Source organism: Heterocephalus glaber, unplaced genomic scaffold, assembly GCF_053883595.1.
Source record: "Heterocephalus glaber isolate CG9 unplaced genomic scaffold, H.glaber_assembly_v1.0 deba00001586, whole genome shotgun sequence".
Taxonomy (NCBI): domain Eukaryota; kingdom Metazoa; phylum Chordata; class Mammalia; order Rodentia; family Bathyergidae; genus Heterocephalus; species Heterocephalus glaber.
Window position 1 is genome coordinate 10,736,507 of NW_028258364.1, and position 23,312 is coordinate 10,759,818.

The 23,312-nt window shown below is 33.5% G+C and overlaps 1 non-coding gene and 1 pseudogene across 1 annotated transcript; one reads left to right on the top strand and one right to left on the bottom strand.

Annotated features, from left to right (window-relative positions):
- Positions 1-9,070: 9,070 nt before the first annotated feature.
- LOC101724465 (RWD domain-containing protein 2B pseudogene) lies at positions 9,071-9,951 on the bottom strand (annotated as a pseudogene).
- A 10,474-nt stretch (positions 9,952-20,425) lies between these two features.
- Positions 20,426-20,528, top strand: LOC147823411 (U6 spliceosomal RNA). Its single transcript, XR_015443950.1, has one exon. It is a non-coding gene; the product is annotated as a U6 spliceosomal RNA (small nuclear RNA).
- The last annotated feature ends 2,784 nt before the right edge of the window (positions 20,529-23,312 follow it).

Here is a 23,312-nt window from a genome sequence, read left to right on the forward strand (position 1 = left end):
AAGCAAATACTTCATGTTAGCAGGCCTTCTAGTGTGTATTCTGACTCATGCTTTGATTTCAGCTAATGTATATTCCTTTTAGATTAGACAAGAATGCTATATGAGTTACTCTAAAGCATTTGAAAAACTTCTAAATTATTTAGATATCTGGTATGAAGAACTTGATGTATGTGTTATCTTTCCAATGCTTTTTATTCTGAGACTTTCTACACGAAACATTTGATCAAAATTCCAGGGATAACTCAGGAGTGAAACCAAACCTCTACTTAAAAGCTGACCTGCCCCTGCTTAACAGACAGTCTTGAGGTGTGCTCACAGAGTGAGCTGTCACTTCACTGGGTTAACTGTGACATTTTGAAATGATTGTGGTTGTAAAACTTCCCGAAGGCAGTTGCTGCTTGCTTTGTTAAATTGCAGACATTTTTCAGTTAAACATTTTTCTGGCTGCATCAAAGGTGTTGAGTAACTGTGTTAACCTTGGTGTGTTTTGGCAATAGGAGATCAAGTAAAAGTCAATAAATGTCTCCCACAGCCCTGATAAACTCCAAGGCACAAACAGAGGTGTTTATGAGCTGTGGGGGACAATTTGGTCAAGTATAAGTTTCCCTTCAAATTGCTTATTGCCATTTTAGTGTGAGCAGAGCATATTTTAAGTCACTTCTTTGACAGAACATATTGGTTGGCGTTGCGTAGGCTCCTGTGTTTTTATGAGACAGATGGCAATTACCCATTTTACACAGTGTTGTCTTTTAGCTTTAAGTATTGCATTTACTGGTGAACTGGACTTTAATTTTTTTTCCACTTTGAGCAATTCCACCTAATAAAAGCTCCTTACAAATAAATATCAAGATGGGTGTCTATAAAATATTAACAGCAAATGTTATAAAAACCAAAAGACTTTAAAATGGTTTCTTTTTTATTTGATCCTTCTCATTTCTCTTTTTTTTGGGGATTATTTTTTAGATGGATAAGAATATTTAATAGAAATGCAGATATATCCCATCTAGATAAAACCATCCTTTTTTTTTTAGCTTTTCAGAGTAAAAAGTAATTTAAAAATGTGATTTAGGTATTTACAATCACACTACTCTTCTAAAAAGTATTTCCCTGCAGAAATTAAAGAATTACAGAAAGAATATAAACTTACTAAAATCTTTAATATTTTAAGGCAAATATTGATCAATAACTTCCACTTAGAAACAAAATGTTAAATCTGTGATTTGTTAAATGAATATCAAACTGATATTTAAAAACAACAAAAATCTAAAGATTTAAAAATCTACTATTCATCTCTTTCAAATTCTTCTAAAACAAGGGGAAAAATTTTAATTTGTTTAAATTTCACATATATATACATGTAGTAAGTAAGATGTAAATAGAACAAAAGGGAAGTTATTCAATGTTTTGCAGTATATTTACAGTCCTTTTTTCATCTGTTCAGTGATTCTAGAATATATTTAAGTTGGTTGCAGAATTTCTGTTAGTTGCAGATCCTGATACAATCTGATACTCTCCTTTAACTTCTTCTTCTATAATACAGCCTGCCTGATCACGTGATGAAATCACTATCGCTTTACTTTTTTGTTTTATTTTTATTTATTTATTTTTTTGAGATAGGGTTTCCCTATATAATACAGGATGGCCTTAAACTCACTATGTAGCCCAAGCTGGCATCAAATAGTGATCCTCCCGCTTCAACCTTCTAAGTACTGGGATTATAGGGCTGTACCACCATGCCTGGCTCTCACCATTGCTTTAGAAAGGGTTAAAAAGGTGCTGCAGTGTCCCTTCTAGTTCAAATTATATCTAGCTAGTCTGGATTGCAGACAATCTTTACTTTAGAGCTCACAGCTTCTGCTAATCCCCTGATCAATTTCTTGAGCAGCTTAACAAATTCTCCCTTGCATCTTGCTCAGGACTGACATTACAGCTCCTTTGAACTCATCTGTCACCACAGTCTTAACTTCTTGTCCCAATCTCATCTTCCTCTGCTCATTGTCTTCTGATTACCGTAGTATCTTTGAAACCATTTCTCCAGGCCACAAATAACTTCCAGTTTTCCAAAAGCAACACTTTCTTCCTGATCCATATCCTTTTATGTCTCTTCACCCTTTGAGACTCTTGACTGCCCTCTTCATGTGTTCTCCCCTCCTTTGGCTTTGGCAACACTCCTTTACCTGTGTGCACTGGTGTTTATCAGTTTTCTCCAGGGAGATCTCATCCACTGTGTGGTTCCTTGCTGACACCAGAATTTTGATCTTTATTGCTAATAACTCTTGGGCTTTGAGTCTTTAATTCCAACGGTTAGTTTATGGACATTACTCCAGAACATTTCACCTGTTCTCCTGCTGCTTTGCCATCTCTCTTCACTTTTGCTTTTATGCATGACCATCTTCACCAGCTCCACTATACCTGAAGGCAAGAAAACTCTTATCTCATGAAAGCACTACTCACAATCAATCATCACATCTTGAAAATCTCCTTTCACGTATGTTTTTAAAATCTGCTTCTCCTTTTCTTTCATTATACTCATCTGCTCTTGGTTATTACAGCTACTGAACAGCAACTGAATAGTTATTAGCTACTCAATAGCTACTGAATAGTTGATCTTTCTCCCTCCAATATTTCTTATGCTTCCACTTAAACTGTGCAATAGCTCCACAATTTTAATCTTCCTGAGGGATCCAATACTGTCATTTTCTTGATCAAATACCCTGGCTTCTTTCTGTCTTCAAGAAAATGAACATTCTCCTTTCCTTTTAGTAGTTATGGCAATACAAAGTCTATCTTTACATATCTAGTTAGGAATTTTCTATCAATACCTCTTCCAAACTTCATGTTTTATCTCCAACCTTTATGCACATGGTATAATTTTAACATTTCATCCACAATAGATTGCAGAAGAATACTATATACATATATAGTTTATATATATATATATATATAGCTATTAAATGTAAAAAGGCTTTATATTTCTAAAATTTTTCTCTACAGAACTATGCTTCATCTAAGGTTGTCATCTTCTTCAGTGACATGGGGCAGCTTCTGAATCTTGAGGTAATTTTAGTTTCTTGTGTAGTCCTATTTCATTTTATGATTTAATCCTGGTGCAGAGTTCTTTCATCTTCCAACACAGGGGAGATCCTCAGCTCTACTGACTTGGAATGGGATACAATGATTGGTTTGTGATTTGCTTTTTATCCACAGTCTGTCTCTGCTTCATCCTTAATCTCTAGCTCCTCCAATGTGGAATAGAGAAAGAGAAGGCAGATATCCTTTTACTTGCAATGAACAAGTGTTTGAGTTTTTGCTGTTTAGCTCATTTCTGTGAGATATCTTCATTCTGCCCCCATCAAAAATGGTCTTAGAATGTCCCCACAGTTCCCAGAAAACATTGGTCAAATTTTCTAGTAGGCTTCCAGCTTTTGAAATCATCATGACACTTTTTTCTGATGAATCTTCCTTTCACTACTCTATTGATTCTAGTATGATCTGCTCTCCTGGCGTAGTTCTCAAGCTTACAGATACTTGTGGAAACCAGGATTTCAAGGGAGAAATGGCATGGTCCATTCACTGCTTAGTGGTCTTTCTGGCTCCACCTTTCAGTATTTATTTTTTCCCTGCTTGGGTAACAGAGGGAGACTGGCATGTGGCCCAGATATTCCCCAGATGCCTAATTAGGAAACAAAAAGCCTATATCCCTTTCTTTTGTGGCCAGAGGTACATAAGCAAATTCATTGCCCCCTATCCAAGTTTACAAGATTTTGAGCTACTTTCTATAGCCTTTAATAATCGCCTTTCTCTAGGTACACTACTCCCCTAAAAGGGGAAACTCTTCTTTCCTAATACTGCACTATTTCAGTAGCTGCTAACATTAGGTAGGCATTGAGTACTTGAATGAGGACTGGTCACAACTGATATGTATGGTAAGTGTAAAACACACACCCAATTTCAAAAAACTAGGGAAAAGAGAAAATTAAATTAACATCTTCATATTTATTATATGCTGAAAATAGTTTGAACAAATTGGTTTAGATATGTGATCAAGATCCACCTAAATTTTATTATTGTGGCTGTGAGAGTATTTTAAATTATATTTATCGATTACAGTGAGTTTCAGAGCATGTCTTTAAATGTAGCGTTTTGGCATTTGAGAAAAAGCAGAAGCAGGAAGGTCACTGTAACCTTTCCCACTTTTCTTCCCTAAAGCAGTCATGAAAACCTAGGCAGCATTTTGTACCTTCCCTTGAAGAAGATCCTAAAAGCCTCATGTGAAAGGTACCCTCCCTGTACCCTGTGGAAAGGAACATTTTTATCTTTGAAGTTGAACTGTCACAGAGAGGAAAAAATAAATCTCACTAAATTTCCCCTCATTCATTAATATTAGATCATAGTCTTTTTTCAAACACTTTTCTCCATGTCTGTCTATTCTTCATCAAACCTGGCAGAAAAATATGTAACTATAATCATTTCTTCAGGCCTTCATTATTTAATGAAGGCTCTTGAATTACATAAAATTTGTATTAAATAAATGTGTATGTTTCTCTCTTGCTATCTCTTTTTTGTTATAAGACTCTCAGTTATGAACTTACGATATAAGGAAAAAGATATATTTCTACAGGATGGTGCTGACTTAGAAACTTGGAGATGTCAAATTCTACAGGAAGCTACTTGTCTGTCTGATAAATCCTGATAATTTACAATGTGGGTACTTATCATCTTTCTTTTTCAGGTTTTAGGTTCACAAACAAATGAGAGATAACCACCAATAAAAGAAATTTATTTTTGAACATAGTATTAATATATTTAAAATTTCTCTTGAGTTATACTATTGAGTCCTGAAAACATGGGCCAAGAACTGATCTGGCTTGTTTATATACCTATTTTGTAGTACTAGATTTGTGAAAATTGTCAGAATCAAAATGGATCACCTTTTTCAAGTCCTAGCCAAAATGAATACATAAATAAATTTTAAAATGAGGTCTAACTATCTGCTTAATCTTGGATTCATGTCATTCTTGTTACTAATCCTTGTAGAAAAGGGTTGTTGATTCCAAATATTGAATGAATGTACCTGTAGCAATGCTCTGGTATTCTCAAATAAATCTCATCATTCTTTGGAAAATATCTGATTAAATGCTAATGAGATAGTTTTGAATTTCTATCATAATAAAAATTGAAATGGTTAGGAAAGTGTATAATATAGTTAAAGTCAATAAATGATAACTTTAGAAATCAGTATAGTATTAGGAATTCTTGTGGTAGTGTGCTGAAATGTCACATTATTCTCATTGTGATTATTAGCATTCACAACATATTGCAATTATTTATCTGAGCTAATCTCAAAATATATCCTATTGTGCAATTAAGTTTGACTTCAGGTTGAGCACTACTTACTATAGTGGAAAAGATTGTTTAAATCTGTGTATGTGAATGAGGTGATAGGTTATAATACTTAGTAGAATAAACACTTTTAAATTAAAATGAAAACATTCTAAACATTTATAAACAGAAGTCATCATTAACTAAAGAATTATGATGAATTTATATCTTTAGAGAATCATATAGAATTGCTATAGAAACAGCAAATTCTATCAAGGTAACCTCTATTCCCTTACGATAGTCATTATGAGATATTTAAATACACACTTAAAATGAAGTTTTCCTTTTCCTTCTGCCTAGATGTCATATATTCATGGTGAAAGAAATATCTAAAAATATTCCCCTTCCCTATCTAATTGAGTGTATATGAGTGTGCTCTAATTGGTATTCTGATTGCACTTAAATCCCTCATCATACCCATTTTTGTTTCGATACTGTCATTATCATAGTTTTACATTATCATACTTAAATCACTTATGATATATTCAGAGAAAGTTTTAAAAGATGAAAGTTACAATTATAGGTCTTGGAAAAATATACATGAGGCTTTTTGAGAAGGGCATTTAATCATGAAATAAGAAAAATATAAATAGCTAATAGTAATAAATGACAAGCTAATAGAGCAATAGAAGGGTGACATACCAAATCCAAAATTTAAAAATTTGACATTTTCTTATTATTGATCTAATGTATATAATTTATTTAACACTAGTTGAAAGCTGTAATGTTATTTAAGTTTTAATTACATTTCAGATTGGAAGTATAAAGGATATTAAAAGGTTTCTTTTTTTGTTGCTTTTGTTCTTTTTTGGTTCTGAAGGACTTTATACTATAATGGGAGATTCTTTGACGGAATAAAACACACAATCTAGGCAGTTTTTTCTTCTTTGCAGTTGCTATTTTGAGCTGCTAATTTTTGACCACTACACATTGCTTAGTATTGTCAGCTAATATCATTGGTCAATACAATGGGCCATTCCTAAGGGATGGTTGGAACCGGAGGACTGACCTATCTATTGAGTAAAATATTCAGTCTTCATAGCATGATATGCACGAACTGCAATGATATGAATTCAATTTACCTTATTAGCCCAATTTCTCAACATTCAATTGTCCCAAGTCAAAATACTCAATTACATCTCCATGCTTTATTTTGGGCCAGAAGATTGGGAAGATTCTGGAAATTGAACCCAAAGCCTGGTGCCTGCTAAGCACAAGTTCTATCACTGAGCTACAACTCCAGGCTCATAGACTTCTATACTTTTATTAGTACTATTCCCAAATCTTGTGTTGTGTGCTATGCCCATGACTATACAATATCACATTCTGAGTGTGTTTGAAGAAGTTTATTTCACAAAATATTTTTTATTTCAACTTCACAATACAAGATCTTTTGACCTACAATGTCATACTTTCTCAATATAACCAACCAAATTATCTATCATTATATTGAGGAAACATTCTCTTTTTGGCACTAGAATTTGCTACTTTCATTGCCATACTTGTAACTTTCGTATGGATTGAGAAATGACCATTTGTGGGGATTTTTTGCACTTTATTAAATTCTTTTATTGGTACATTGTGGGTATACAACACAATTACATTTTTCATTGGGAATTGTACCTTTACATAGTGCATCACGGTTCTTAATTTTTAGCCCATTCCTAGCCCTCCCTTCTCCCCCTCCACCCTTCCCTATTTACAAAGACTCTATTTCCATTTTTTCCATTTCTCAGCATTTTTCCTTTCCCTTCTTTGCTTTCCCCTGCACCTCCCACTACCTCTACCCCTTTGGACCTTTTCTTCCTATTTTGCATTATCAATTATTCATTCTAATCATTGGTATATTTCAGGTATACAATATAATGACATTTATCATTGGCAATTTGCACCTTTACATAGTCTCTCTTGGTTCTTATTTTTCACCCTTGCCCAGCCCTCTCTTCAACCCCTCCATTCCTCCCTATTTACAAAGATTTTGTTCCTATTTTTCCATTCTCTCGTATTAATCCCATTCCCTTCTATCCTTTCCCCTAGCCCTCCCACTTCCTTCCCCTTTGCCCCTTTTCTTCCTACTTCACATTACCTATTATACATTTTAGTCCTTATTTACACTTTCAGTCTCTCACACCAGAGAAACTATTCGGTATTTACACATGTGTGTCCTATTTATTTCACTTAAGAGTATCACCTCAATGTGCATCCACTTAGCTATAAATTCTCTAATTTCTCATTTTTTATGGCTGAGTAGTACTCCATTTTATACAAAAACCACATTTTCTTTATCCAGTCTCCAGTTGATGGGCATTTGGGCTGTGTCCAAGTTTTAGCTATCACAAACTCTGCTGCTATGAAAATGGGCTCACATATATCACTGTGTTATGATTCTTTTAATTCTTTGGGGAAGATCCCCAGCAGTGGAATAGCAGGGTCAAATGGGACTTCCAGTCCTAGTTCTTTGAGGTATCTCCATACTGATTTCCACAGTGGTTGCACCAGTCTACACTCCCACCAGAAGTGGAGCAGGGTTCCTCTTTCCCCACAGCCCTGCCAGCATTTGTTATTGGTTGATTTCATGATAGTAGCCATTCTTTCTGGGGTGAAGTGGAATCTCAGCGTTGTTTTCATTTGCATCTCTCGAATGACCAGTGATGTTGAACATTTTTTCATGTATTTATTTGCTATTTCTACTTCTTTGTCTGAGAAATGTCTGTTCATTTCAGATGCCCATTTTCAGATTGGGTCTTTAAATTTGGGAGGTCTGATCTCTTTAAGTTCTTTAGAGATTCCAGATAGTAGACCTTTGTCTGAGGAAGAGCAGGTGAAGATTTTTTCCCACATTGTGGGTTGTCTCTTCACACTGCTGGTGGTTTCTCTTGCTATGCAGAAGCCTTTTAATAAGAAGAGATCCCACTTGTTGATTGTTTGAAGACACTAAAACATCTAGTTCACATAACAGTCAGGGGCAGTTACTTCTAGTTCTCCATCAGAAGGAACTAAGCCCTGTGGAAGATTACATGGCTAGTGTCAAGATTGTATTTCTAAACAAAGCTGGTTTTATTTCGTAATAAGATGGCTAGAGATCACCAAGGGCGGATGTACCATCAGAAAGCCCAGCAACATGGAGCCAGGCCTCTCTGTGGTTCTCTGGGCCCTTCCTTCCACTGTGGCTGAAAGGGTTACTCCAGCTCTGGCTTTCACCTCAGTATTTGTGGCAGGAAGGGGGGGAAAGGTAGCTTAGGCACTCTATCATTTTCATTAGGAAACAAATGTTTTCCCAACAATCCATCAACTATATTGTCAGGTACCTGATGGGTGCAACAGAGGCTGAAAGGGTGAGCAGCTAGATTTCTCAGGTTCTTTAGTAAAAGCAGTTAGAGAAGAGGCGTACTGGGAATGGGTAGCAAGGTGGACAACCAACACTACCTTCACATATAATTTTCTCTTTCAAAATGGATAACTTGCATGTCCAGAAATTTCTATTGATAAAGACTATAAATTGAGACTCAGTTCTTTGATTCATGATTTGTGTTTTACAGCTTCATTTCAACTACTTGACTTTTTCATGTTTAATCTTTTCCTCCTACCATTCTAGAATGGAGCTAAAATAAAATTAATCTTTTAAGAAAGAGTGGAGAAAAAATCAAAAAGCTCACAGTGGTAAAATACCATCAACCCTTCTTTTCAGTCACTCTCCTTCCATATCAAAGAACATCTGGAAAACATCCCCACATCCTTTGGTACTTAAGAACTGATACAGTTGACCCTATTCCACATGGTTTCCTTTGGTCCCATTAGAAATGAACACTTTTTCCTCAGAAGTGGAAAATTTCTTTTTCCTTTAAATGTTGTCATTTGTACCATGAAAAGGAATGTCTTATCGATGGTGAATTAGAATTCTTTTTCAGTTTAATTTTCTGAGTCTCGACCAGAATTTTGTATGGGTACTTTTTGGGCCTTCCACACCAGGTTTTCTAGGAAAGTTAAACCTACACAGGGAAAGCTCTTTTGCCCACTCTAGAACATTCTTTTCCAATTCTTGTACATGGGAAGGTTGTAGATCCAGTCTTGTAAGAATGAGATTGACTGGCTGGACTGTACTTTCTGTGGTAGAGGAAGATGGGGTATTGTTGCTGACATACGAAGAGACAAGTTCTCCAGCCCACTCCATGGCATTCAACATACAGACATTTCCAAGACAATTCTTCCACAAGTCAGTGGTCAGATCTATGTTCACCCAAGACTACCAAGATCTACTTAACAATCTTGTTCTGTAATTGTAGGCAAGATTTCAGAAAACTTACAGGGAAAAATGCAGGCCAGAGAAAACATCCACCATTACTTCCTCAGATAGGTTCAAGTTCATACTGGTTGTAAAGGAAACTTTCGAAGATCACTCCTCCATTTCTGCTTCTCAATATAGTCTTTCAGTTCTGATAAAGCCAGTTGGTCATTCACTATGAGCTCTTTTTCATCAGGGAACATACTGGCCAGGAGGTATAACTCAAAGAGTTGGGCATCTGCCTGCTCTATTGCAGTCATATCTGTAACTTTCTACAGCTCTGTCTGCCTCATCACTATAACCCCGGGTTTCCTGGCTACACCGATAGATCTTGAGACAAAATGTAGGGCACAAGACTCAAGCTTACAGATCATTTCTGTGGGCCACCCTAGAGGAAGTGAGATAGCCTACAGTCAAGAATTCTAAAGCATTATCACAAAAGGAAAAGGCCTTTTAAAAAAAGGTTTACATAAGTGCAAAATCTTTTTTGGAGAGATTCAGAAGGTTCAACTTCTGTTTGAATTCCCTGAAAATGTCTTTAAATCCTAGCTTTGCACATGATTTATATCATGTCTCTTTAATTTCAGTTCTTATTTTGGAACACTTTGAGATGAGGGGTAATGGATTCATTATCTTTGAATGTTCCCAAAGGTATAATTGTTAAAATACAGCAATCAGTTTTTTTATGAATAAATGTTTTTGAATGAATAAATGAGTGTATACTTACAATGTATATTTATAATCTTACATATTATGACATATTTCATTTATTATATTATATTATTGTATACTCACATCCCTTAAATTACAACAGAAGTTATTAATCCCTAAAAGAGATTAGAGGGCTGCTGCCTTTCCATTATGATTTAGGATTTTTACTTCCACTAGTAATGAAACAGTTTATTTTTATCAATTGCTCCATTAAAAATCAAAGTCCTAAATAGTAAAACATAATCACTGAAATTGTCAAAAGATAGTGAGAAGCTCAGTAAAACCTTGTCAGGAATTCCTAACTATAAAAATAAAGAGAAGGAGGATAATATTAAGAACACAAAAGGGGAAATAATAAATAGAGACATAGAGTAGCTACAAAAAATTAGAGCATACTTATCAAATGTACAGCTGTACATTTGAAACTGAGGCAAAAGGAAAAATTTGTAGAAAGATACAAATTAACAAAATTAGAACTTGAATAGATCAGTCATTATGGAAAAAGTGACAGTGGTCTTTACACACCTATCATTACTCTCTCTTCCCCAAAACTCAAATGCAGCAGCTTTTTGGTCCCCTGAAACCTTTTCTTGTTTGTTTTGTTTCCCTGCAAATTTTTCCCACATTACTTTCCCATGACAAGATCCCTCTCACAGTTCAAGTCTAAGCTCCAATATTATTTAACTAAAGAAAACTTACTTTTCTAATGTTATATTATCCTTGTTAGATTTCTTTTCCTTACGTTGATGTTTTATTTTCTTCATAACTTTTGACATTATCTGATTATGTTTATTTCTAAATTTATTTATTTTACTTGTTCATCATGTCTTCTCTGCAACAAAAGAAAGGACTCCATCAGTATTTCCCATAACTTCATGAAGACTTTAATCCCTAGATTAAATTAAACTTTGGTCCATTACAATCATCTAACAAATAGTTATTTATGAATGAATTTCTATAAGATATGAAATATAGGGCCGGGGATTTAGCTCAGTGGTTCCGCCGCCTGCCTTGCAAGTGCAAGGTCCTTTTTCTCATATTAATCCCATTCCCTTCTATCCTTTCCCCAAGCCCTCCCACTTCCTTCTCCTTTGCCCCTCTTCTTCCTATTTCACATTACCTATTATACATTTAGTCCTTATTTACACTTTCAGTTTCTCACACCAGAGAAACTATTCAGTATTTACACATGTGTGTCCTATTTATTTCACATAAGAGTATCGCCTCAATGTGCATCCACTTAACTATAAATGTCTCTAATTTCTCATTTTTTATGGCTGAGTAGTACTCCATTTTATAAAAAACCCACATTTTCTTTATCTAGTCTCCAGTTGATGGGCATTTGGGCTGCTTCCAAGTTTTAGCTATTACAAACTGTGCTGCTATAAACATGGGCTCACATATATCACTGTGGTATGATAGGAACAAAATCTTTGTAAATATGGAGCAATGGAGTGGTTGAAGGGAGGGCTGGGCAAGGGTGAAAAATAAGAACCAAGAGAGAGAGACTATGTAAAGGTGCAAATTTCCAATGATGAATGTCATTATATTGTATACCTAAAGTGTACCAATGATTAGAATGAATAATCGATAATGTAAAATAGGAAGAAAAGGTCCAGATGGGTAGGGCTAGTGGGAGGGGCAGGGGAAAGGAAAGAAGGGAAAGGACAAATGATGAGAAATGGAAAAAATGGAAATAAAGTCTTTGTAAATAGGGAAGGGTGGAGGGGGTGAAGGGAGGGCTAGGAATGGGAAAAAAATAAGAACCAAGGTGCATTATGTAAAGGTACAATTCCCAATGAGAAATGTAATTGTGTTGTATATGTACAATGTACCAATAAAAGAATTTAATATATATAAAAAACGTGCAAGGTCCTGAGTTTGATCCCTCGTATCAAAAAAAATATGAAATACAATGCAGACATTTGATAAAATTGCCACAATTCAACATTATAGCAGAGATTCTAGACAAGGTAATAATGCAAAAAACAGTGACAGTGGTATAAATATTGAAAAAAAAGTGACAAAATTTTTTGTGTGTATGTTGTTATCATCAAGTAGGAAAGACCAAAATAATTAATTCATAGGAAAGATGGAAAGTCAGAAAGTATATACACACACAAATCACATATTCTTGTAACAATGATAAATTAGGAAATACCATGGACATTTTCAATAGCAAAAAAATCCTTAAGAATGTAGATGTGTTACAAAACAAAAAACAATATTATGAAAAATCTGCAAAACTTTACTAATAGCTATTGTAAATAAATGGAGAAACAGTTCAACAGGATCAATATTGAAATATTTATTATATTAATGTGGAAGGTAATAGAATTCCAGGAAAAATTAGGACTAGATTCCTCCTGGAGTATAAAACTGATTTTAAAATTCATGTGAATGAAAGATACTAAGTAATAGTCAAATTAATGAAAAAAACTTAATGGTAGTAAAGTGTGTCCTGTTGAAATCCAACTATTTCATAACACTGTATAATAATACTATTATTGTGCTCGCTTTGGCAGGACATATACTAAAAAAAAATACTATTGTTGATGCAACAATATGCAAGAGTGAGCCCACAAAATAAAGGGAAATTGAGTTAATAATAAAGATAGCTTTTGTAATAAATTGAAGAATGAGAGTGATAGACTAGTCTATAAATAGTATTGGGATTAAGATCCAGTACATATGAAATGTTCATGTAGGAAATTATCAATAGGGAAATTATGAATGACCCAATAAATATTGGACAAAATAAAATAAAATATATGCTAGAATAATTGCAAGTGGCAGTATATGAAATTAATTGCGTTAACTTGATTATACAATAATCAAGGATATACAAGTAGAAACAACAATGAGACATCATTTTTTACTTGATAATTTACTATTTTCTCATATTTCTCATATTTACTGTTTTCTTATATAGGCTTTTCTCATATTTTGTGGTTTGAAGGTTTATATACCTCATTGTTTCACTGAAGTTAAATAAACATTTCTGATTTCTACTTTTCCTTTAGGTTGGATAAGATTTCTAAAAGAATTAGAGAAAGTGCCAAACTTACTCTACTATTTTAAGTTGGGAAGTCAGAACATTATTCTTAGTCTTTTGAAGTTGTTTATTAAGCATTAGTTAAGAATTTAATTATTCAAGAAAAACAAAAACAAACATTTTTATTTATAGTTAAAAATTTTGTTTATGTAGAGAATTGGTTAAACATTTGAAAGTCATAATTTGAAAATAGGCTACATCGGAGATGAAAAGTTAATTGTCCTATTTTTTGGTGCAATTCCTATGTTATTTCTGTAGAATTTCCAATAGTTTTAAATGATATAAAGATATAAATAAAGTAGTACATTTCAATTAAAATTATGTTAGTACTACAAAGTACAAAACTCTTTCAGTGCAAGTGTGAAATTTATCTTTAGAATTTGTTGACTACTCATAGTTACATTTTAATAGAGAATTTTTGCATATGTTCAATAATATGGATTACCTGCAATGTTTAGAAATACAAAGAAACCTCAAAGCTCATGATGATGAGGTGTGATTGAATTTTCTTTCAAATAAGCCATGAAGTCCCAATAAATAATTAAATAAGCAGTTGTTCTCAGGATGGAGTAGTCAAGTGACTGTGATTAAAATATTCTAGGGGCCAGGTGGGTATGGTGGCCCATGACTGTAATCCTAGCACTTAGGGCATAAGAATTGCCACAAGTTCCAGGATGAGTTCAAGGTCAGTCTAAACAACACAGCAAGTTTCTCTCTCTCTCCCTCTCTCTCTCTCTCTCTCTCTATATATATATATATATTTGTAAAATATAATATAAATATATATACATAAAATATATTTATAGGAGCCATTACTAGATTTTCAAATCTTTAAAAAATTAATTGACTCATAATTGTATGTTTTATGAGGTACAGTCTTATATTTCAATATCCATATGGAAGACATGTTGATCAGACCAGGGTAGTTATCATATCTATCATCTTTAACATTTATCATTTCTTTGGGTTGGGACCATTCCAAACTTGTTCTAGCAGCTATTCAGAAACACATAGCTAATTGTCAACCATACCCTACTGTGCTATGAAATATTCGAAGTTAGTCCTTTTGTACAAGTGCACCCATACCCATTAGCCATCCTCTCTCCATCTCCTCCCTCCCCCACTTTAACAACATATTCTATGAGACCATTTGCTTAGCTTTCATTTATAAATGAGAATATGTAGTATTTATGTTTTTGGGCTTGATTTACTTTACTTAACATAATATCCTCCACATTCATTTGTGAGTTTTTTTGTATATGTTAAAAACCACATATAATGAAGGCTGCATTTTAATTGTGCAGTACAATATTGCTAACCATATGCTCATTGTTGTACACCAGATCTCTAGAATTTTTCATCTTGCAAGAACAAAACTCTATGCCCATTGAAGAGTAATGCCCCCTTCCCCTAGACCCTGGCAGCTACTAATCTCCTTTCTGACTCTGAAAGTTAGATACTTAATGTAAATGGAATCTTGTAGTACTTGATCTTTTATAACTGACTTATTTTGTTTAGCACAATGTCCTCAAGGTTAATTTGTGACATAGAATGGGATGACATTTTTCTTTTTCTAACAGCCTTCTTTTAAGGGAATGAATAACAGTATGTGCATTTGTACACTCCATTTTCTTTACCCTTTCATTCATTCATTAGTGGGTTTACCCTGTTTTCACTTTTTGTGAACAATACTACAATTAACGTGGGGGTGTATATATCTGATTGAGATCTTCTTTGCATTTCTTTTAGATAAATAGCCAGAAGCTGTATGGCTGAATAGTACAGTAGATCTTTTTGTAAATGTTTGGGAAACTGCCATACTGTTTTCTGACATTCCCTACAACAGTGCTCAAGCATTCCAATTACTCCACACCCTCATGCAACACTTATTTTCTGGGTTTTTTTGTTTGTTTGTTTGTTTTTTGTACTGGGGATCGAACTCAGGACCTTGTACCCTGGCTCCATTTTCTGGGTTTTATTTTTCAAATAATGTTCATCCTAGCAGGTACTAGGTGATGTCTCAGTGTGATTTGCATTTTCCTGATATTTAATGAAATTGAGCAACTGTTCTGAACTTGTTGGTCATTTGAGTATTTTCTTTAGAGAAATGTGTAAGTAAATCTTTTAAATCAGGTTATGTATTTACTTTTTACTCTTGTGCAAGTTTATATCCATTTTGGTTATTGATCTATTATTAGATAAATTGTTTTCAAATATTTTCCCCATTCCATAGATTGCTGTTTCAGTCTGTTGTTTCCTTTACTGTAAAACTTTTTAGTTTAATGCAGTCATATATGTGTTGATTTTTGTGGGGTTTTTTGATGTTTAATAAATCATCGTCAAGACTAATGTTATGAAGCTTTCCTTTTATCACTTCTAAGAATTTTATATTATCATGTTTCACATTTAAATCTTCTACATTGTTTTAATTTTTGAATACAATGTAAGAGTCCAGATTCATTCTTTTGTAAGAGAATATCAATTTTCCTAGTATCACTAGTTTAAAGGACTATTCTTTTTCACTATAAACTCTTGATACCCTTGTCAAAGATCATTTGATAGTATATATATGGGATTATTAATGGGTTCTCTATTGTGTTTCTTTGGTTTATATGTCTGTCTTTACACTAGTATCATAAGGTTTTGATTACTGTTGCTGTGTAACATTTTAAAATCAAGAAATGTGAGATCTCTAGCATTATTCTTTTTTGACATGATTGTTTTGGCTATTCAAGTTCTTTTGTGATTCCACATGACTTTTGGTATTTTTTTTCCTATTTTTTCTATTGAAAATTTGATAGTGATTGCATTAACTGTGTAGATTGCTCTGAGTAGTATGGATATTTTAACAATAATAATTTTTCTAATCCATGAACACAGGATGTGTTATGCTTTATTCATGTTTTCGTCCACTTTTTATTAGTATTTTGTAGATTTAGTACTTGTCTTTTGCTTCCTTGGTTAGGTTTATTACTAGGTACTTTTTTCTTTCTGATGCTGATAAGTGGGATTGTTTTCTTAATTTCCTTTTTAAACTGTTTGCTGTTAACATAAAGAAACATAACCAATTTTCATATATCAATTTTTATCATATAACTGCTTAATTTGCTTATTTATTCTAACAGAGTTTTTGTAGCCTCTTTAAAAGTTTTTTGCATATATGATCTTGCAATTTTCAAACAGATCATTTTACTTTTGTCTCTAATTTGGGTGCCTTACATTTCTTTTAAATATTCATTACAGAAAATAATTGTATTCATTATGCAGATTTTAAGCTCTCCCATAAGAACCCTAAAATAGTGGCCTACTATTTAAACATAAATATACATCTCTTACTTTTCATTTCTTTCTTCATGTATTTATTAGTATACTGCATTCTATTAGATTTTTAATAGATTATTCAATATTGATAAAGTATGAATATATCTTTAAAATGGTTTATAAGAGAAAAATATCTGAACGTTTAAGTTCTTACAATTTTTTGCTATTGCAAAAAATAACAATGTTGACATTAAAATATTGTTGAGGGTCAAAATATTTAGTAATATGATAGTCATTCCACTATTCCTTAAACTGTAAAAAATAAATCTGTCATTTGCTTTAATCATAGAAAAAGTTTTCAATCCAATTTTTTGATAAAATGGAACAGTAGAATAAAAGGGATTGGATGTGGGGATAATATATCCAAACAGTAGAAGAAGCAATGACTGAAGTTAAGAATAGTTATGTATTTGCTCAAAAATTTTGATTCAAGTGAATATTGAATTTGTGCTAGGAGTATATCAAGAGAAACACTTTCTGTAATGCAGGTAGCTCTCTGATAGTTGTAGTACTTTCTCTGGTAGTTGTAGTACTTTCCAAACCTGTCAAACTTTGGAAGATTCATAGCCATCATGAAGAGAGGTCTTGTTCATCTCACAAAGTAAAGAACCTGGAGTTGAGGCATTGACTTATGGTGAACTAACCACAAAATATGTAGAAGAGAAGTTATAAATATCAAGTATATGACTCATTACAGAGGCAGCTTTCCATTTTTACTTCTTGAGATATGTGGTTATTTCTTTTTTTTCTGAATTTCTCCTTCCTTTTTTATTTTATTTAAGGATGTTGTTTACGATTATCTCTGACACTGAATTTAGTGATAGCCTATTCAGATGTAAATGTGTCTGAATTTGAAGAGTAATGAATGTTTCCAAAAGGCAAGTTGCATGGCTATCCCCCAGAAAGAGATATAATGATTGTTAGGAATCTTTATCTCTCACTGTTAGGGAGAAGATGAGATTGTCTGAAGGATAATTGCATCTTATAAAGTTAAACCGTTACTCAATTGTGGTTGTGTTGAAGTTCCAATATGCTCAGAAGTGTGCATTCATGGATGCTGAGTTACGAACGTGTCTGACTCAATTACCAAGTATTTTTCTTAGCTCCAAATCCTTCCTTCTGTCCTATGTTCTATGATGTATTTGAGACCCTGCAAGCAATATTTTGTTACTGTCACTGTTTTTTTTCCCAATAAAATAAAATGAAGGACAATTGGAAGGTAGAAAGAGGAAGATGGATGTTACTCCTGGTTATGGTTCGAATGTGTTTCCAAGGTTCCTGTGTTGGAAACTTGATCCCCAACAGAGCAATGTTGGGGGATTGGGCCTAATAAGAAGTGACAATGTCATCCACCCCCTGCTTTGTGAATTTATTGATATTGTTGCTGTGAGAGTGGGTTCGTTCTAAACCCAAGTTCAGCCCCCTATTGTAGGATCTCTCACATATCCTCTCTTGCTCTTTTGCTATCTACCATGACATGGCACAGCAAGAAGGCCCTGGGCAAATGGAGCACTCTTACTTTAGATTCCCCAGCTCTACAGCTGCAGAGATAAGTCTCTGCTCTTTCTAAATTACTTAGTCTCATGTATTCTGTTACAGCAGCCAACAATGTACTGACATATCTCTTCCCATTTCATTGTTCTGCTCAGTATACTTCATCAATTTTCTTTCAAGGCTGCAGATTCATTTTAGCAGTGAGGGGTTGCAGGTTTAGCCTTTTCCCGCACTCCCACAGCCATCCTTCTGCCTCCAAGGTTCCTGCTGGATTCAGGCTTTGTTCTCCTAAATAAGGGAGTCCAGAATCCCCACAGCCTTCCTCAAGGCATCTGAGACAACTGCTGCCACCGAATGACACTTTGTCCTTAGAGATGCAGGTCTTAATTCTGTGAATTCCTTCTTCCAAGCTTCTGAAGTACTGCTGGAAACTTGGCAATGCCCTCTTTTCAAAACTCTGAGTCCAGTCCATCAGGTTTAATGCTCTTACAACCTTCACCTCTTCCTTCTGATCTCTTTGCCTTAAAGTTGCTTATTGTACACACCACTTAAATCTTGCCTCAGTGTTCCTTTTTTTTTTTTTACTTTTAGCTTTCAGTCACAATGTACACAAATTATCTATAATCAATTATTTCTGTTAAATAAACTCCTGCTTAATCTGTGTATTAAGATTAATGGTTAATAAAGAACTTTTTGTGCTCTAAAAAATAATTAAAAAATAAATAAATAAACTGTTGTTTTCTTTCTATGGACATTGATTATCACAATTAGTTGCTTAGAGTGGTACATTCAGTCTATTGCTGTATGCATTCAATCATATGTTTTTTAATATTTAACCCACTGTAATCTTGGATATATGTTTAGAATTATTGTTTGTATTTTTCTATCTTTCAACTCTTTTCAATCTTTTGAGGGAGAAAGAAAGAGAGAGAGAGAGAGAGAGAGACAGAGAGACAGAGAGACAGATAGATATCAGGGCTTTTTTTTTTGGTAAGCGTTGTATAGTTGTATTTTTTTAAACATGGCCCGATGACTTTTGTTTGTTTATTTGATTTATGCATGGCTTGGCAAATTTTGTTTTATATGCTCTGACAATTTTTATTTTAGGGATTTAAATCTATCCATTTCTTCTCCATAAAATTTTTGTTTGTTTTCTTTCCTTTCCTTAGGATTAAGTATATTTAAAAATAATTATTATTACTCCATTTTTCTAACTGCGAGTTCATGACTTTACTTGATTTTGTACATCTTTTAGTTATGTCCTAGAAAGTGAAACTTGTAGTACAAGTTAACAACTAATGTAAGAATACTTTTTATCTCTTGCCAGACAGTGAAGATGTTTAGAATATTTTAACACCATATAATTATACCCATTCTGACTCAGGATCTTGTGACATTGTCATCAAATGTTTTCACTCTATGGATATTTTAAACCTCCGAGGACATTACTGCTGTTGTTCAGCCAATATCCACTTAGATTTTCCACATAATTAGCATTTCTGTTTCTTTTCATCCACTTCTATTTCTGAACTCTGCTGTGATCGATGACTTTCTGTCCATAAAATACCATTATTATTTTCTACATTATGAATTTGAGGTGACAAATTCTCACAGAATTTTTCAGTTATTTTCTTTCAATATTTTGAAAATATCCTATATCTTCAGTTTCCTTTTTTGCTTTTTCATTTTTTTCTACTGAAAATTTAGCTATTACTTCCTTGTAGATGATGTGACATTCTTTTCCCTGCTGTTTTTAAAGTTATTTTTCTTTCTTATTTTCAATTTTCAACATCTTTACTATGATGTGAGTTGATATGCTTTCTTATTTTATATTCATTATGCTTGAGATTTATACTATGTCTTGGGTCTGGTTTTATTGTCTTTCGTCAGTTTCAGAAAATTCTGTCAGTATCACCCAAATACTGGTTTGACTTATTTTCTATCCTCTCTTTGTGAGACTATAGTTACAAAGTGTTACATGTGTTCATAGTGTCTGGAATGTTCATAATTTTTCTATATTTTTATTTATTAACTTCCCCCTAGTTTTGAGAATTTTGACCTGACCTATCTTTCAATTTATTAATCCCTTTTCTTTGTAGTTATACTTTTTTAGTTCTAAAATTTTTACCTGCTTTATTTTTATAGTTGTTGACTCTTTTCAAAATTCTCTGTTTGGGGGTTCACTTTGGCAGCAGAGATACTAAAATTGGAATGATACAGAGAGGATTAGCATGGCCTCTACGGGAAGGTGACGTGCAAATCTGGGAAGCTTCTGTATTTTAAAAATGGAAATAGAACTTTTGCAAATGAGGAGGAGAAGGGATGACAGGGAGAAGGGATGGAGGAAGGATAGAGGAAGGGAAAAAAGAATTAAGATGTGTCATGTAAATGTACACACATATAATGATGAATGTGAGGATTGTGTACTGCCAACATGTACTGATAAAAAAAAAACCCCTCTACTTTGGCTTTTAATTCAATTAATATGTTAATCATATTTTATTTTAAATTCCTTGACCAATAACAGGATTTTCTAGAGTTGTCATGGGTCTATTTTTAACATAAATTTCTTCTCAGTTTAATTAACTGTTGTTGTACATATTATGCCTGGTATTTTTATTAAATACCAGACACTACATATTAAAAATTATAGAGTTCATTTGATGTTTGATGGTTTGGTTGATGATATCCCTCTTCTGAGTGGACTTAGTTTAATTTCAGATAGGCAGGCTAGGATACCAGCTATTCCAAATCACTGAATGCTGTCATGAATTCAAATGACTGGAATCTGGTCTTCACATCCCATAATGTCTGGTTGGTTTCTAATTTACTCATAGTCTTAGGGAGTAGTGATTTTGAGTTATGATTAATGTTTAGGGTCTTTTACAGAACCTATCTGTATAGCTGAACTCTAAATTCCAAATATTCTCCAATCCCATAATTTTCTTTAATATTGTGCTCATCTACATGTTGGGGTGTTTCCAAGTGCCTTGAGACAAAAAGTAGCATCAAATTATCAATTCACTGTTTTGAATGCATTTCTCCCTTAGTCTTAGGACCTCAACTGTTTTGACACGATTCTTTAACACTTTTAGAAAGAATTTTAAAAACTACTTTCCTTAGATTTAGTGTTCTCAGCAGAAAAGTTGATAGAAAACAAAATATTTTAGCATTGCAATCAACAGGAATGCCCATAGTTTTAAATTAAATATGCAACAGACAATTGTCTCTGCATTTTACTTACTGTCTTATGCCAATAAAAGAAGCTACATACAGTTCACTATAGAGAATTTAATAAAAGCCACAGTTCTACATTATGATAGAGAGAGTAATATAGTCCAGTTTGAAAATAAATTCATTCTCAGAATAAAACTGTGAAATTTAGGATTTAGGTATGAGACCTGAGCTAAGCATGTCTATTCCTGATGGACTGACCAATTTATTTCATGAGAATTCTCCAGTTCAACCAAAACCTAAAGACCACTGTGGCATTTGAAGGTATGGCTGTAGACAAGGGTGACTGACAATTGATAGTCCATAAGATCAGAGGGTGAATTTTCCAAATCTTCTAAAAACTTAACTCTCTCTCTGTATTATATCCTTTCTGGTCAACAGAGTAATTCTTATTTGTGGCTGAAGCTGAAACAATATTGTTATTTCCATTTGGCTCTTTGTCATCACAAGGCCACCGTTCAATAAATTATTAGTAGTGTTACCTTCCATCCCTCTGTCTTCCTCTTCTCCTTTTTTGATCTGTGAACTCTATCAGCTGAATGATTCGTCTCTTGGCTTCAGGATTCTTACAATATTTTCTGAGTTGATCTCATGTATCTGCTTTTCTCCATAATTTCCCTAGGTTTTCCTCTGTTCAAAGTGCATCTGACTTGTTTTTAACCTTTTTCTGGATTTTATTTCATTTGTATTATTTTCAGTCATTTCAGTAAGTGTTGGAGACTAAAGGAGGTAATCATACCTACCATCTTGAATCAAAATACCAACTTAACTTTTTCCATACTTAATTAATTAGTAGTTATGTTTCTACAGGTTTTAGAAGATAATTTAATTGAATTGCAAATGAATGTTTCCCTGTAATTTACTGTTAGGTAAAACACAATAGTTCTAGGTAAATAAACTTCTCACTAATTGATTTTTGTAACCAAAACTTTTGAAGTAATAGTATTTGTTTAATCTTATTTTTTGTTTGTTCTAGGAGTAAAGGAAGAATAATTTCAATCTGAGGAATTAAATTAGTCTAGTAATCTTTATGAGGTTCATTGATCAAAAATTACATTTGTTTATTTATAAGCAGAGTGAGCAGAAAGTGAAAGTTTAAAAATATATTTTAACAAAAATTTAAACTTAGATATAAACATTACTCTTTCCTTCATTTCATATTTCAGTGATTATACATTTCCTTTGTAAATTTTACATTACACACTAAATAATGGCATTGACATTTTATTTTTAAAACAATAACTCTTTCTTTCAAAGATGCAATATAAGTGTTTCTATTAGTTAGATAATTGAATTTTAGTTTCTACCTCTAGCCATGGGCAAAGGTTTGACAGTTTTTTTTCAATATTATTTTTGTAAAGAAAGTGCAGTTCCATGAAAAGTGATAGCAAAAATAATAATACAGTGCTAGTTGGGAGGAAGCATTTTCTTTTGCAGAAATCAAGAGGGAAAGGGAGTGATCTTGTTTTTCACCTCAGGCAAATCACCATTACAGAACAGAAGAGTTCTCATCTAGTAGAGTCATCGGTGACGTAGACCTTTCATCAGCAGCCACTCAAGGTTAGGAGCAATACTTGGCGTTGGGAGAGAGTAATTAAATTAACTCAGTTGAAAAGTGACAGGATGACTCAATGCAATCTGAGTGCTCCTGACACTTTCCCTTTACCCTCCATTGTCTGCACTTAGCCTCCTCTCTTTAGCATCTTGCTCACGCACTTAATACCTAGCAAGTGATACCTGCTTCCTCTGGTCTTCTTGCTTAAGCAGCAATATGAATATTTGACTTGTTCTATGATGGATGAATACCTCAGGAAGGAAATGTAATTGCTTTGA